Below are 11,879 nucleotides of genomic sequence, written 5' to 3' on the forward strand. Positions count from 1 at the left end.
AAATGTATTTTTGTTGGTTATAGTACTGAAAGCAAAGGTTACAGGTTGTATCATCCGCAAACAAAACGTATTCTGGTTTCACGGGATGTAGTGTTTGTGGAAGACTCTGTTCAGCCCTTGCTGTCATGTACTAGAGACAGTAATGTAAGCTCACAGGACATTTATGACACTTTGTTGCCTCTTTTCAGTGGTGGAAATACGAATGTAAGTTCCAATGAGGCAAATGTACAGCCTATGGGGGTTTCTGAAAATGTTTTAGAACAGCCTATTACTGATGCAGATGTACATGATGTACTTGATGAGGAAAGGGTTGAAAATGAGCAGGCTAGAGGTATGCCAAAATGGCTGGTGCACACTTTGCGTGACAGTAAATTGGATGCACCTTTATCTAGTCGTACTCGTTCAGGCTCTCGCCATGCATCTTATGCATCAGATTGTTATGCTTTGGCTGTGTCTAGTTTACATGATGTTGAGGAGCCTCTGTCTTTTGATGAAGCACAGAATTCAGAAAATTGGATTGTTGCCATGAAATCAGAATATGATGCACTTATAGAGAATAACACATGGACTTTATGTGATTTGCCTCCTGGCAAAAAGGCCATTGGTACGAAGTGGGTTTACAAGTTGAAACGCAAGCCGGATGGTGAGATCGATCGCCATAAGGCTCGACTTGTTGCAAAGGGTTATGCACAACAAAAAGGCATAGATTATGAAGAGACTTTTGCTCCCACTTGTCGTATGACTACTCTGCGTTTTCTATGTGCATTGGCAGCTCATTTTGGTTGGGATGTACATCAATCAGACATTGTTACTGCTTTCTTGAGTGGTGACATATTTGAGGAAGTTTATGTAACGCAGCCTCGTGGTTTTGTCATAAAAGGACAAGAGGACAAAGTGTGCAAATGTAAGAAGGCTTTGTATGGGTTGAAGCAATCTCCTCGTGCTTGGTATGAGAAAGCTGACACTCATTTGGTTAAACGAGGCTTTCGTAACAGTCCAACAGAAAGCACATTGTATGTAAAGCGTGAGGATGATGTATTTCTCATTGTGGTTCTTTATGTTGATGATTTGCTGATCACTGGACCAAATGAGAGACATATTGCTGAATTTAAGGCTGATTTGAATGCTACTTTCAAGATGAAAGATTTGGGGCTGTTGCATCATTACTTGGGTATACAGTTTAAGCAGTGTGATGGTGGTATTGCCTTGTGTCAGAAAAGTTACATAGAGACATTGCTATGTAAGTTTGGACTTGAGGATTGCAAACCTATTGCCACTCCCATGGAAACAGGTTTGAAGTTGAGTCTACATGATGCTGGCGATCCTGCTGATGTCACTCTTTACCAAGCTGCTGTTGGCTGCCTCATTTATGTATGCAACACGAGGCCAGATATTCAGTTTGCAGTCTCGCAGGTCAGCAGATTTATGCATAGCCAAGGGTCTAAGCATTGGCAGGCTGTCAAGAGGATTTTCCGCTACCTTAGTGGCACTTTACATCTTGGCTTGTTTTATCCCAAGGGGGGATCATTGCCGCCAGACTTACATGCTTTTTCGGACTCAGATTGGGCTGGTTGTTTTGACACGCGAGTGTCCACAAGTGGTTTTTGTTTCATGCTTGGCAGTTCATGTATATCATGGTTGAGCAAGAAGCAACCTACTGTGGCCACTTTGAGTTGTGAGGCTGAGTACAGGGCAGTCTTCACAGCTACGGTTGAGTGTGTATGGCTCAGACGCCTTATGGCTGACTTGGGTGTTGGACAGGACACTGCCAACACTATCTACACTGACAGTCAGAGCGCATTGGCAGTGTCGAGGAACCCAGTTTTTCATGCTCGCACAAAGCACATTGAGGTGCATTACCACTATGTCAGGGAGAGGCTCTCAGCAGGAGAGATCAGCTTGGCTTATGTGCCAACACAGGACAACCTTGCAGATCTTTTCACAAAGGCATTGTCTCGTGAGAAGCTTGAAGCTTTCCGCAAAGCTTTGGGCTTACTCCCCTTTGTGGACTGATCATGTCCTCAGGGCATGGCACTTCCCTTTACTCATGTGCCAGCTCTCGTTCACCGCATCACTCCAGGGGGGATTTGTTACCATATACATGTGGTAGTGATGTGTGTGAACACACTAGGACCGCCGGGGCATTTTTTCCCTCTTTAGGAGGTTTTTTCCCCCCGTGCATTGTATATACGCCCATCACTCTAGGGCTATCTATCTTTCCATTGCACACTAAGTAACATACTCTCTATTGTGTGCCTTGAGCTTCCTTCGTCTTCTCCAAGCTGTGTGTGTTTCTCTGCAACCCTAATTCCAACAAAAAAGGGCTATTTTTGATGATTTTCTGATGGTATGTACACTATTTTTACTTATCGAGAAGATATTATCAGTGAATTTTTCCTTGATGATGAATTAATAGGGCATTATTAGGTAATTTGCAATAGCTTTTCTTTGGCATGAATGGGGAAACTTAGAATAAATACTATGTAGTTACAAATTGATAGAATATGATGTATTGTGACCCTTAACTTTGTTTGTGTTATTGTATGTGTGTGTGTGGTGGTGGTGGTGGGGGGCGGGGGGGGATAGGTATCAATGTATGTGTGTTTTTGCATATAAGAGAGAGAGAGAGAGAGAGAGAGAGAGAGAGAGAATATGTGTGCATATTTATCGATGTACCCCTAACATTGAGGATGCTATACAAGTGTCTCACCAATTGAGAAATCACAGTATGATGAACCCTTTTGTTATGGTTGAATACGTTTTGATAAATGCCTACAATCACATGTCAATATTGTTGTGTCTTGATACAAAAAGATATTGTCTATTCTAAACACATAATCACAAATGCCCTATATGTTAAATGCCCTATATGTTTTTTTTAAAAAAATAGCAAAACTCACAATTGTGAGTGGATTATATTGAGCAGCCCAAAAAATTACAAGGTTTTGTCATGCTCATATAAAGCCATGACAACATCCACGGATCAAAATTACAACGGCTTTCAGGGCAGTCACCCCTACCACCCCGCCTCCACATCCTTGATACACAAAGCCCATACTCTTGTCATTCTGAGATCTTTTATTTACCGATGGCCAAGATTTGTCCCCATCCTAGGCATTCCATCTACTGACAACAAGGCACAAGCAGTCCTAGACCAATCCTCCGAGTGATACTTGCGTCCGAGTGCCCATATTAGCACTTTGCTTTCTTGTATAATTTCTGCGAAGCTTGCCACCTCAAATCCTCCTTCAAAAACACGGCGGTTCCTTGTCTGCCATACATTATGAAAGAAGAAGTATCTGACGATCTGAGTGCTGACGAGGAGTGCAGGACTACCTAAATTTTCACTTCCAAGGCAAAGGTTAGTCTTGAAAAAACTAATTTTCCATGTTCTCTGGATCCACTTGCATACTTTCCCCGCTAGGCCTTTTATAGCTGGGCAGTCCATGAACAGGTGGGCAAGATCTTCACTAGCTAACCTGCACCCCAAGCATCGATTTGACCCAATCCCTCTCTCCCGAATCTTCACCCCGGTCGGTAGAGCACCCAAAATAACCTTCCATAAGAAAACCTTCATGTACTACAGAACCTTTGGCTTCCATATGTTCTCCATTACATGCTCCCACCTTTCCTCCGGCCATTGCTTTTTCCATAGCTTGTTAAGGGGGCTAGACCGATTCTTCATTTGCATCATTGCCTGATAAATGATTTTAGTATGGGATTTCCATAAGAGACTGCTTTCGGGACATTTCCAGGCATTCCAGTCTAGCTCCGAATCAAAAATTGGCATCACTAGATTGTCAAGCTCTTTCATCACTTTGTGGACAAGAAAGACCTCCAAGCTATTTAGTTGGTACTGGGCAACCATAAGGTCAATGGTTTTCCAACTCTTGTTGACACTGTCCCAGAAGTGCTCAAGTCGGTTCAGACCCTTATTATTCAGCTTCCTGGCTGTCTCAATCCAATAGGGAGTTTGCGGCGGATCTACAACTTTGGAGAGCCAGGGGGGCCAATGCAGGATGGAGTTCTTGAAGTATCTGGCTTCTTCCCCCCACTTTAAGACTCCTTCTACTCTATTGCATTTTCTTACCAATTCTCCTGAGCTGCCCCCTAGTCTTAAGGTAGACCACGCCGGGGCTAACAATTTGTCATGGACCTCCACCCCTCTCCACTTTCCACCCTTCGTGCCAAGTTTAGCTGCTTCTATCATATCTCTGATCATGACAGCCCAAACTTGATCGTGTTTAGCCAAGAAGACAACAAATTTGGTGCAACAAGATTTTGCATGGGCCACAGGGTTGAGAATCCCGAGGCCTCCTTGATTCCCCGGCCGAGCAACTGATTCCCAACAGGCCCATTGCCATGGCCTAGAAGATTTCCTATTATTTTTCCATAAAATGTTTTTACTGGTTTTAAGAACTCTTTCCAGTGACACTTAGTCATCTTGAGAAGCGGGCTAGTGAAGGCAATATAAGGAATCATAAAGGCATTTATCACTTTTATCCGACTTGGGAATGGGAGAAAAGCATACTCCCACCTACTCATTTTTGTTTTGATTTTTTCAAGCACCCACTCGAATCTTTGCTTGTGAGTTACATCCACCCCCAAGGGGGCTCCAAGATGTCTAAAGATGTTCCCTTTTGTGACAATCTCCCCTGACCAGACAGTAGGGTCAAATGAGTCATTTTTCGATAGGGAAATCATCCTTGACTTCTCTATATTACACTGGGAACCCGAAGCTACTGAGAACATTTGTACAATCTCCAAAGCTTTTCTAATGACCTGGGGGCACGCCTTCAAGAAAAGGAGAGAATTGTCTGCAAATAGTTTTTCCAGGAGTTGTCTATTTCCTGGTAAAACAAGGCCTTGTACCTCCCCTTGTCCAGCACTAGCTTCGAGCGTCATGATTAAAGGATGTGATCCTATGGCGAAAAGAAGGGGGGTGAGAGGGCATCCCTGTTTAATTGACCTTTTGACCTCAAAAGAGCCCACAATTCTCTCGTTGAACAAGAGCTTTGATTGGCTTCCAGCCCCCATTACGCGAACAAGCAGACAGAGGCGCGGCCCAAAGCCTAGAGCTTCCATGACGGCTTCTATATATGTCCATGTTATTCTGTCATAGGCCTTGTCCAGGTCCAACTACAGCAGAATGCATTCCTGCTTTGTGACAGCTGCGTATTCTATGCCCACCATTGCTGCCAAGATGTTATCGTAAATGGATCTTCCTTTAATGAAATCATGTTGATGGGGGGAGATGATCTTGGTTAGTAAGGGGGCTAGTCTGAGGGCCACTGCTCTATATGTTATGAAGAACTCCGCTTAAACAAGATGAAAGGATTACATTGATATTTTTAAAAAAAAAACAATAAATAAACAAATCCATTGACAAACTAAAACAAAAGATTAGTTTGATGCTTTCATTGAAAAAAAACAATATAATCGTTTTTTTAATGAAAGAAATGTGTACGCAAAAAATAGAAGCATTTTTACTTGGTCTGTTTGCTTACAATTACCAACCTTTCGCTTTAAAAAGTATGGGCGAAAAATCTTCAAAAGAATTTTTTTATCTTTGACTAAGAAATTTATACCACACAAGAGGATATATCACCACTTTTAAGATAAAATATAATTTTGACATTGTTGAGAAAAGCCATTGACATAGCCCAACCAAAAGAGCCATGGCGCAAGCAATTGGTTTCTTTGATTTGCATCTCTTGCTTCCCCCCCAAAACTATCGTCGCTACTTCACTTTAGCAGGCATTCGTTACTCCTCACCTTATTTGACATTCTTCACTCCTCACCTTATTTGAAAACTACTTGTATCCACAAAACTTTTAAATGCAAAGTTTTATAACTAAAGGCCCTTAAATTAAGAAAAACTCACTTTGGTATTTTAAAACCAAAACGTTGAAAAGAAAGTCAAAATAACATTTTAAAACAAAAAGTGAAGAGAAAATTCATGAAACCCATTAGAAAACTAGAAATGGGCATTCACAAAGTTGTACGAATTTGTCCTTATTTGTCCTTGTAGTCTTGGGCATGTTTTATGCCCAAAAAGAAAAGTATCTAGAGATTTCAATGTAAGAATCTTTCAATTCTTTAAGTATTATGAAAACTAGTATGTGACTCGCGCTTTGCCGCGGTGGGTAAGAGAAAACCTACCTTTTTGGTATCCACGTAGAGTATCCACTTTTTTCATATCCACATTGAGTATCACTGTTTTGAGTTCATGTTTTATCTCCTCAAGCTTTGAGGTCTCTTTGGATTGCTCTTTTGACATTAAAAATTTTCCATCTTCTTTTTTTTTCTCTTGTTGTTGTATGGAATCTCTCTCTCTCTCTCTCTCTCTCTCTCTCTCTCTCTCTCTCTCTCTCCACTTACCCAACCACACTTGAACATATCCCCTTATTTGTAATCCACATCACGACAACAATCTGACTCATCTCCCACACTCTTTCATGCGAGATAGGGCATTAGTGTGTTGAGCCCCTTAATTTATGCACAATATGCCCTTGCCATTTGAGAGTCTCTACTCAACTTAGAACTTTATGTGACATGTTTCATTTCTCTACTCAACTCAGAACTTTATGTGACGTGTTTCATTTGGCTCCATAGATTATATTTGATGTTTGAAGGTCTCTCTCTCTCTCTCTCTCTCTCTCTCTCTCTCTCTCTCTCTAAACTAAGTGTAATAGATTGGTTCTCTCAATTTTCTTTTGAGTTACACGCTTTGACACGAAGACTTGTTGTTGATAGACCTATAGGGTCTCTTGGATTGTTTTTACGAAAGAGAGGAACTTTATTCTCTCTTTGTCTCTCCCTCTTTTTGTGGCTCGGCCATGCAATAAAATTGTGCAAATTGTGCATCTACTCGTGCAAAAGTTAGGATCTTGGACTCTTTTTAAAAGAAGAAAAAAGAGGCAAAAGGCCTAAGATTTTTAAACAATGGAGTGTCATCATCCTTGCCCTTTATTTTTTTTTTGGGTGGATTTAAGTTTTAGATCCTAAGAGGTGATCATCTCTACAATATCTACTCTAGATAGGAGATATTGTAGTAGAACATCAAGTTGAAGTAGAGGTATGAATAGGAATTTTTTATCTATAATAGTATTGGAGCATGCATGGTATTGTTGTTGTAGGTATAGGGGAAGAGCATGGAGTGTAGGAGGGCCGCTTTATTTGCCATGAGCTTATGGAGTGATTAAAATTATGACGAATAGGTGTATGCCATGTGTGCAAGAATGGTGGGTGTGTAAGAGTGGTCAAAGGATACACTTTTCCCCCCAAAAAGGAGCTCATCAATTTTATGATTTTGGGCCTTCCATAACTCCCACATGTGATCTCCGATTTGAGTGGAGATCATAGATTTGCAATCTACAAGTTGAGATCTTTCCATAGATATGCTACATGATATTGTTTTACCCGCTAGATTTTACATTCCATTTTTGGGGGGAAATTTTGAATTCAAATATACTAGCCATTTTGCCTGTTTGAAATCAAAAGTTGTCCTTTGATTACTTTATTAAAACTAAAGGTTTGACTTTCTTAAACTACCAAATAAAGAGGCCCTTCTAGATCCCATTCTCTTCCTAATGCTTTACCAGATTCCATGGGAGGTGCGAAGAGTTCAATACAGAAGGAGGTGTAGCACGAATGTTTAAGAATGGTGTTTCCAACCCTTCACAATCCTTAATGCATTTTTTCCACATACCCCTCCCAAAGATTTTGGTAAAACAAAGCTTTAACCCTTTGTCGTGCAGCTTCGCTTCTATGCTAAGAAAGATACTAGAAAGATGCACGTCAAGCTTATTTGAAGCTTACTTTATTAACTTCCAAAGTCTCCAATGCCAGAGTGTGGGGGCATCTCGAATACTAGTGTTTCCAATGTTCACTATTAGAGTGTCTCAGAGTGGTGTGGTCATTCCAACACCAGTTGCACCAGTGACAAGTGTCAGCACAAGCTGCACCAATGACCAGTGTCAGTGCCAGTTGCAAAAGTTCTAGTGTCAGCACCAGCTGCACCAATAGTATGAGTTCCCGTGACCAGTGTTTCTAGTGTTCAGTATTAGAGTATCTCGAGCATTAGAGTCTCGAGAGTCAGTGGTGCGGTCATTTCAGCGCCAGCTGCATCAGTGACCAATGTCAATGCCAGCTGTTGCAAAAACTCCAATGTCAGCACCAGTTTTCCAACGAGCCCTGTGTTGAGTGCCAGTGTCTCGAGCGTCAAAGTCTGCAGAGTTAGTAGTGTGGTCATTCCAGCACAAGCTGCACCAGTGTCCATCACCAGTATTATCGGGAGCCAGCATTTCCAGTTTCCATGACCAGTGTTTCGAGTGTTCGCTATTAGAGTGTCTCGAGCGTCAGAGTCTCGAAAGTCAATAGTGCGGTCATTCCAGCGTCCGTAGCTACACCAATGACCAGTGTCACCACCATCTGCAAAAGCTCCAATGTCAGTGCCGGTTCGAGCGAGGCCTGTGTTGAGTGCCAGTGTCACGGTGTCAGAGTCGAGAGTTAGTGGTGCTGTCATTCCAGCACCAGCTCCACCAGTCAGTGTGAGCGCAACTTGGAAAAGCTCCAGTGTCAATGCCAGTTCTAGCGAGGCCTATGTTGAATGATAATGTCTCGAGCAACAGAGTTTCGAGAGTTAGTGGTGCGATTATTCCAGCGCGAGCTACACCAGTATCTAGTGTCCAACTCTACTATTATCGGGAGCCATCATTTCAAGTTCCCGTGATCAGTGTTTTTAGTGTTCAGGATTAAAGTGTCTCGAGCGTTACAGTATCGAGAGTCAGTGGTGCGGTCATTCCAGTGCCAACTGCACCAGTGACCAATGTTAGCGCCATCTATAAAAGCTCCAGTGTTAGCGCCAGTTCTAGCGAGGCCTGTGTTGAGTGCTAGTGTCTCGAGTGTCAAAGTCTTGAGAGTCAGTGTTTCCAGAGCTAGCCCCAGTACTTCGTGTCTTAGAGTATCTCGAGAGCCAGTACCAGTATTATCACAGCCAGCTGCACCAATTCTAGCATCGGCGCTAGTATGACCCTAATCAATATTCAAGTATTGAGCCATGAAGCTTAAGGCAAGCTAAGAATAGCATTTAGAGGGGCAAAAATTAGGGAAAAGTAAGGATTGCACACGCTAGGTAGAATCTAGATAAAGATAAAAGGGAGATGCTAAAAATACAGGATCGGACGAGCCTAGGAGGGTGATATAGAGTTTTTTTCTTAGACAGAGAAAGAGGGTGATATAGAGTTTTTTTTGGACGGGTGTGCAGGAGAAAGGGAGTAGCCACGCTCTCTCTCTCTCTCTCTCTCTCTCTCTCTCTCTCTCTCTCTCTCTCTCTCTCTCTCTCTCTCTCAAACAAGTATGGAGATGAAGGAATAGGATGCTTTCAGACTTGAAGGTTGCAGAATCCATGGGCAGTTGAAGAAAATTTCCAACACTGTTATCAGCTAGAGATTGATTAAATATCAGAAAAAGTCTCGGAGCCGTTAACGGCCCGCTTAATCTTGTAAGAAGGGAGCTTAAACTCCTAGTTTTCAGTGGATCTGAGTGAGGGAGCTGCTAATAGCCCGCCTTGGCTATTGATTAAGTTGTACTCAAAGCATTATTCAATTAATTGATGATTACGATGATTGCCAGATCTTTCAGTGTTTGTTGTTCTCTCTCTTTTACACCTCCCACAACAAGAGGCCCCGCACCTACCTCGCTCACGTTTTGAACACATATCCCCATACATCTTTGGTGAACCCGACGCGAAATCAAAGCGGGGGTGGGAGAAATAGTTGAAGCCTATTTCTACACCGCAAGAGGCAGCTATGCAGCAAATGATGCAACAATTTGCAGCATACATGTAGCAGCAAGAGGCTGCCCAACAACAACATAATCTGCAAGAGTGGATTTCTAAAGCTCAACAAAATGTTACAAAAAAGTTGCAGCGGTTTGAAGGCCGAGATATTTCAAAATTTTGCAATCTTTATGAGCAGTCTATGGAAGATAATGGAATTGAAGACCAGGACTCAGTGGAAGGATTTCATCTGATTGTAGTGTCGAAACTTAGGGCCCTGATTAAAGAAATTCACGTGGCTCAAGGACCAAATTGGCAGGACTGCAAGAGGAATATTTTCTCAAATATTCTCAAAGGGTGATCAGAAAAAGCTTCGTGAAGTGGGTGCAAAGAATAAGGCCTTTTCTGCACGAGAGCTGTTACGAGAATTTGAAAGCAAATTTGATCAGCTATCTACAGCAGAGCAGCATTCGATGAAGGACCAAAAGATGGAATTGTTTATTCAAGCTGCTGATCAACGACTTCAAAAAGGCTTGGTACAATTGCTTGAGGGTCCGACAGGTGAATTGGGAGCAACGTCTGATTGGAAGGTAGTCATTGAAGTGGTAAACATGATAGTGAAATGGTAGAAGAGAGTTGATAAGCTAATTGTGGCAAATGTCATGGATGTTGTGGAAGAAGAAATTAAGGAGAATCCATCCTCTACATTACCCAAGGTGGAGAGGCCTGTTCTTGACAATGTGGTAAAAGGTATTCAAGAGCTAAATTTAAATTGAGGAGAATCCATCCTCTACATTACCCAAGGTGGAGGGGCCTGTTCTTGACGATGTGGTAAAAGGTATTCAAGAGATAAATTTAAATTTAAAAACTGTTAAATTTGAAGGGTCTACTGCAAAGGCGTCTACTTTTGAACCTAAGCCAACAATAGCCAACACGTAAAAAATAGAATAATTGATGCATGTGGTGCGATAGTGAAGAGCATAGGTATGTGAAAGAGTGTGATGAGTTTGATGAAGCTTACAAGAAGAATGTGGTTTTTTGGAAAGACAGGAAGATTCATCTCAGGACAATAGGAGAGATGCTTCGCTTAAACTTTGGCAAGGGTGGCATGAAGAAGCTACTGGAAGAAATACAACATAATGTTGCTCTTGTGGAAGCAACTACATATGGGTTGCAGGTTTGTGGTAAGGGAGATGATGAAGGTACAGTTGCAAAGGGCCAATTGTGGAAGTATGCTTTAAAGACAATAGAAGTAGGTAAAGTAACGTATGGGAAGTTATGACATACGCCAGGTAGGGAATTCAATTCAGGAAACTACTGGGTGGGCCGATCCAGTAGATTCTCTTTCAGTATATGCATATGTTGATAAAGCTCAAGCTAATGAAGCTATGGTGAAAGAGAAGTGAAAAAGGGATGAAGAGGTTGCTGGGACGTCAAAAAGGCCAACGAGATCCAACAACAAGAAAGAGAAAGGGCCTGCCCCTAAGCCCTCTCCTAAAGTGGTTATGGAGGAGGATCCAAAGGACAAAAAGCAAGGTAAGCCTAACGGACCCTCGTATAAAGTTAAATCTTATATTGAATTGGCTACAGATTGGAAGAAGGTTTTTGAAGAGCGTATCCTGAATAGTAAAGTGGAGCTCACACCGGGTGATATTCTGGGAATTGCCAAGCGTGAGTTCCATGAGGAGATCATCAATATTAAAAGGAAGCAATCGATATCAAGTGAGCAAGAGCCAAAATCGGTTAAGAGTCAAATGGTCGACACATTGAAGAAATTATGGATGATTATGAAGAATATTTGGTAGATCTTGAAGAAGAAGAGTCAAGGTCTGTGGTGGTTCCAAACCCTATTGTACCCGAGGTAAGAAACATGCATTTTCATGATGGGGAAGACGATGAAACTATACCCAAGAGTCATTTTTCAAGGACTCATTGGGCTAGAGCAACGGTTGAAACTATGGTAAAGCTTGGCGACATTGAGGAGCCGGTCTTAGCCCTTATAGACCATGGTTCAGAAATCAATCTTATAGCAAAGAGTTTGCACCAAAAGGGGAAGTGGCCTATTGATGTGGACCACGGTTGGTGGATACGAGCTACC

Source organism: Adiantum capillus-veneris, chromosome 4 (assembly GCF_014529385.1).
Source record: "Adiantum capillus-veneris isolate H3 chromosome 4, ASM1452938v2, whole genome shotgun sequence".
In the NCBI taxonomy this organism is placed as follows: Eukaryota; Viridiplantae; Streptophyta; class Polypodiopsida; order Polypodiales; family Pteridaceae; genus Adiantum; species Adiantum capillus-veneris.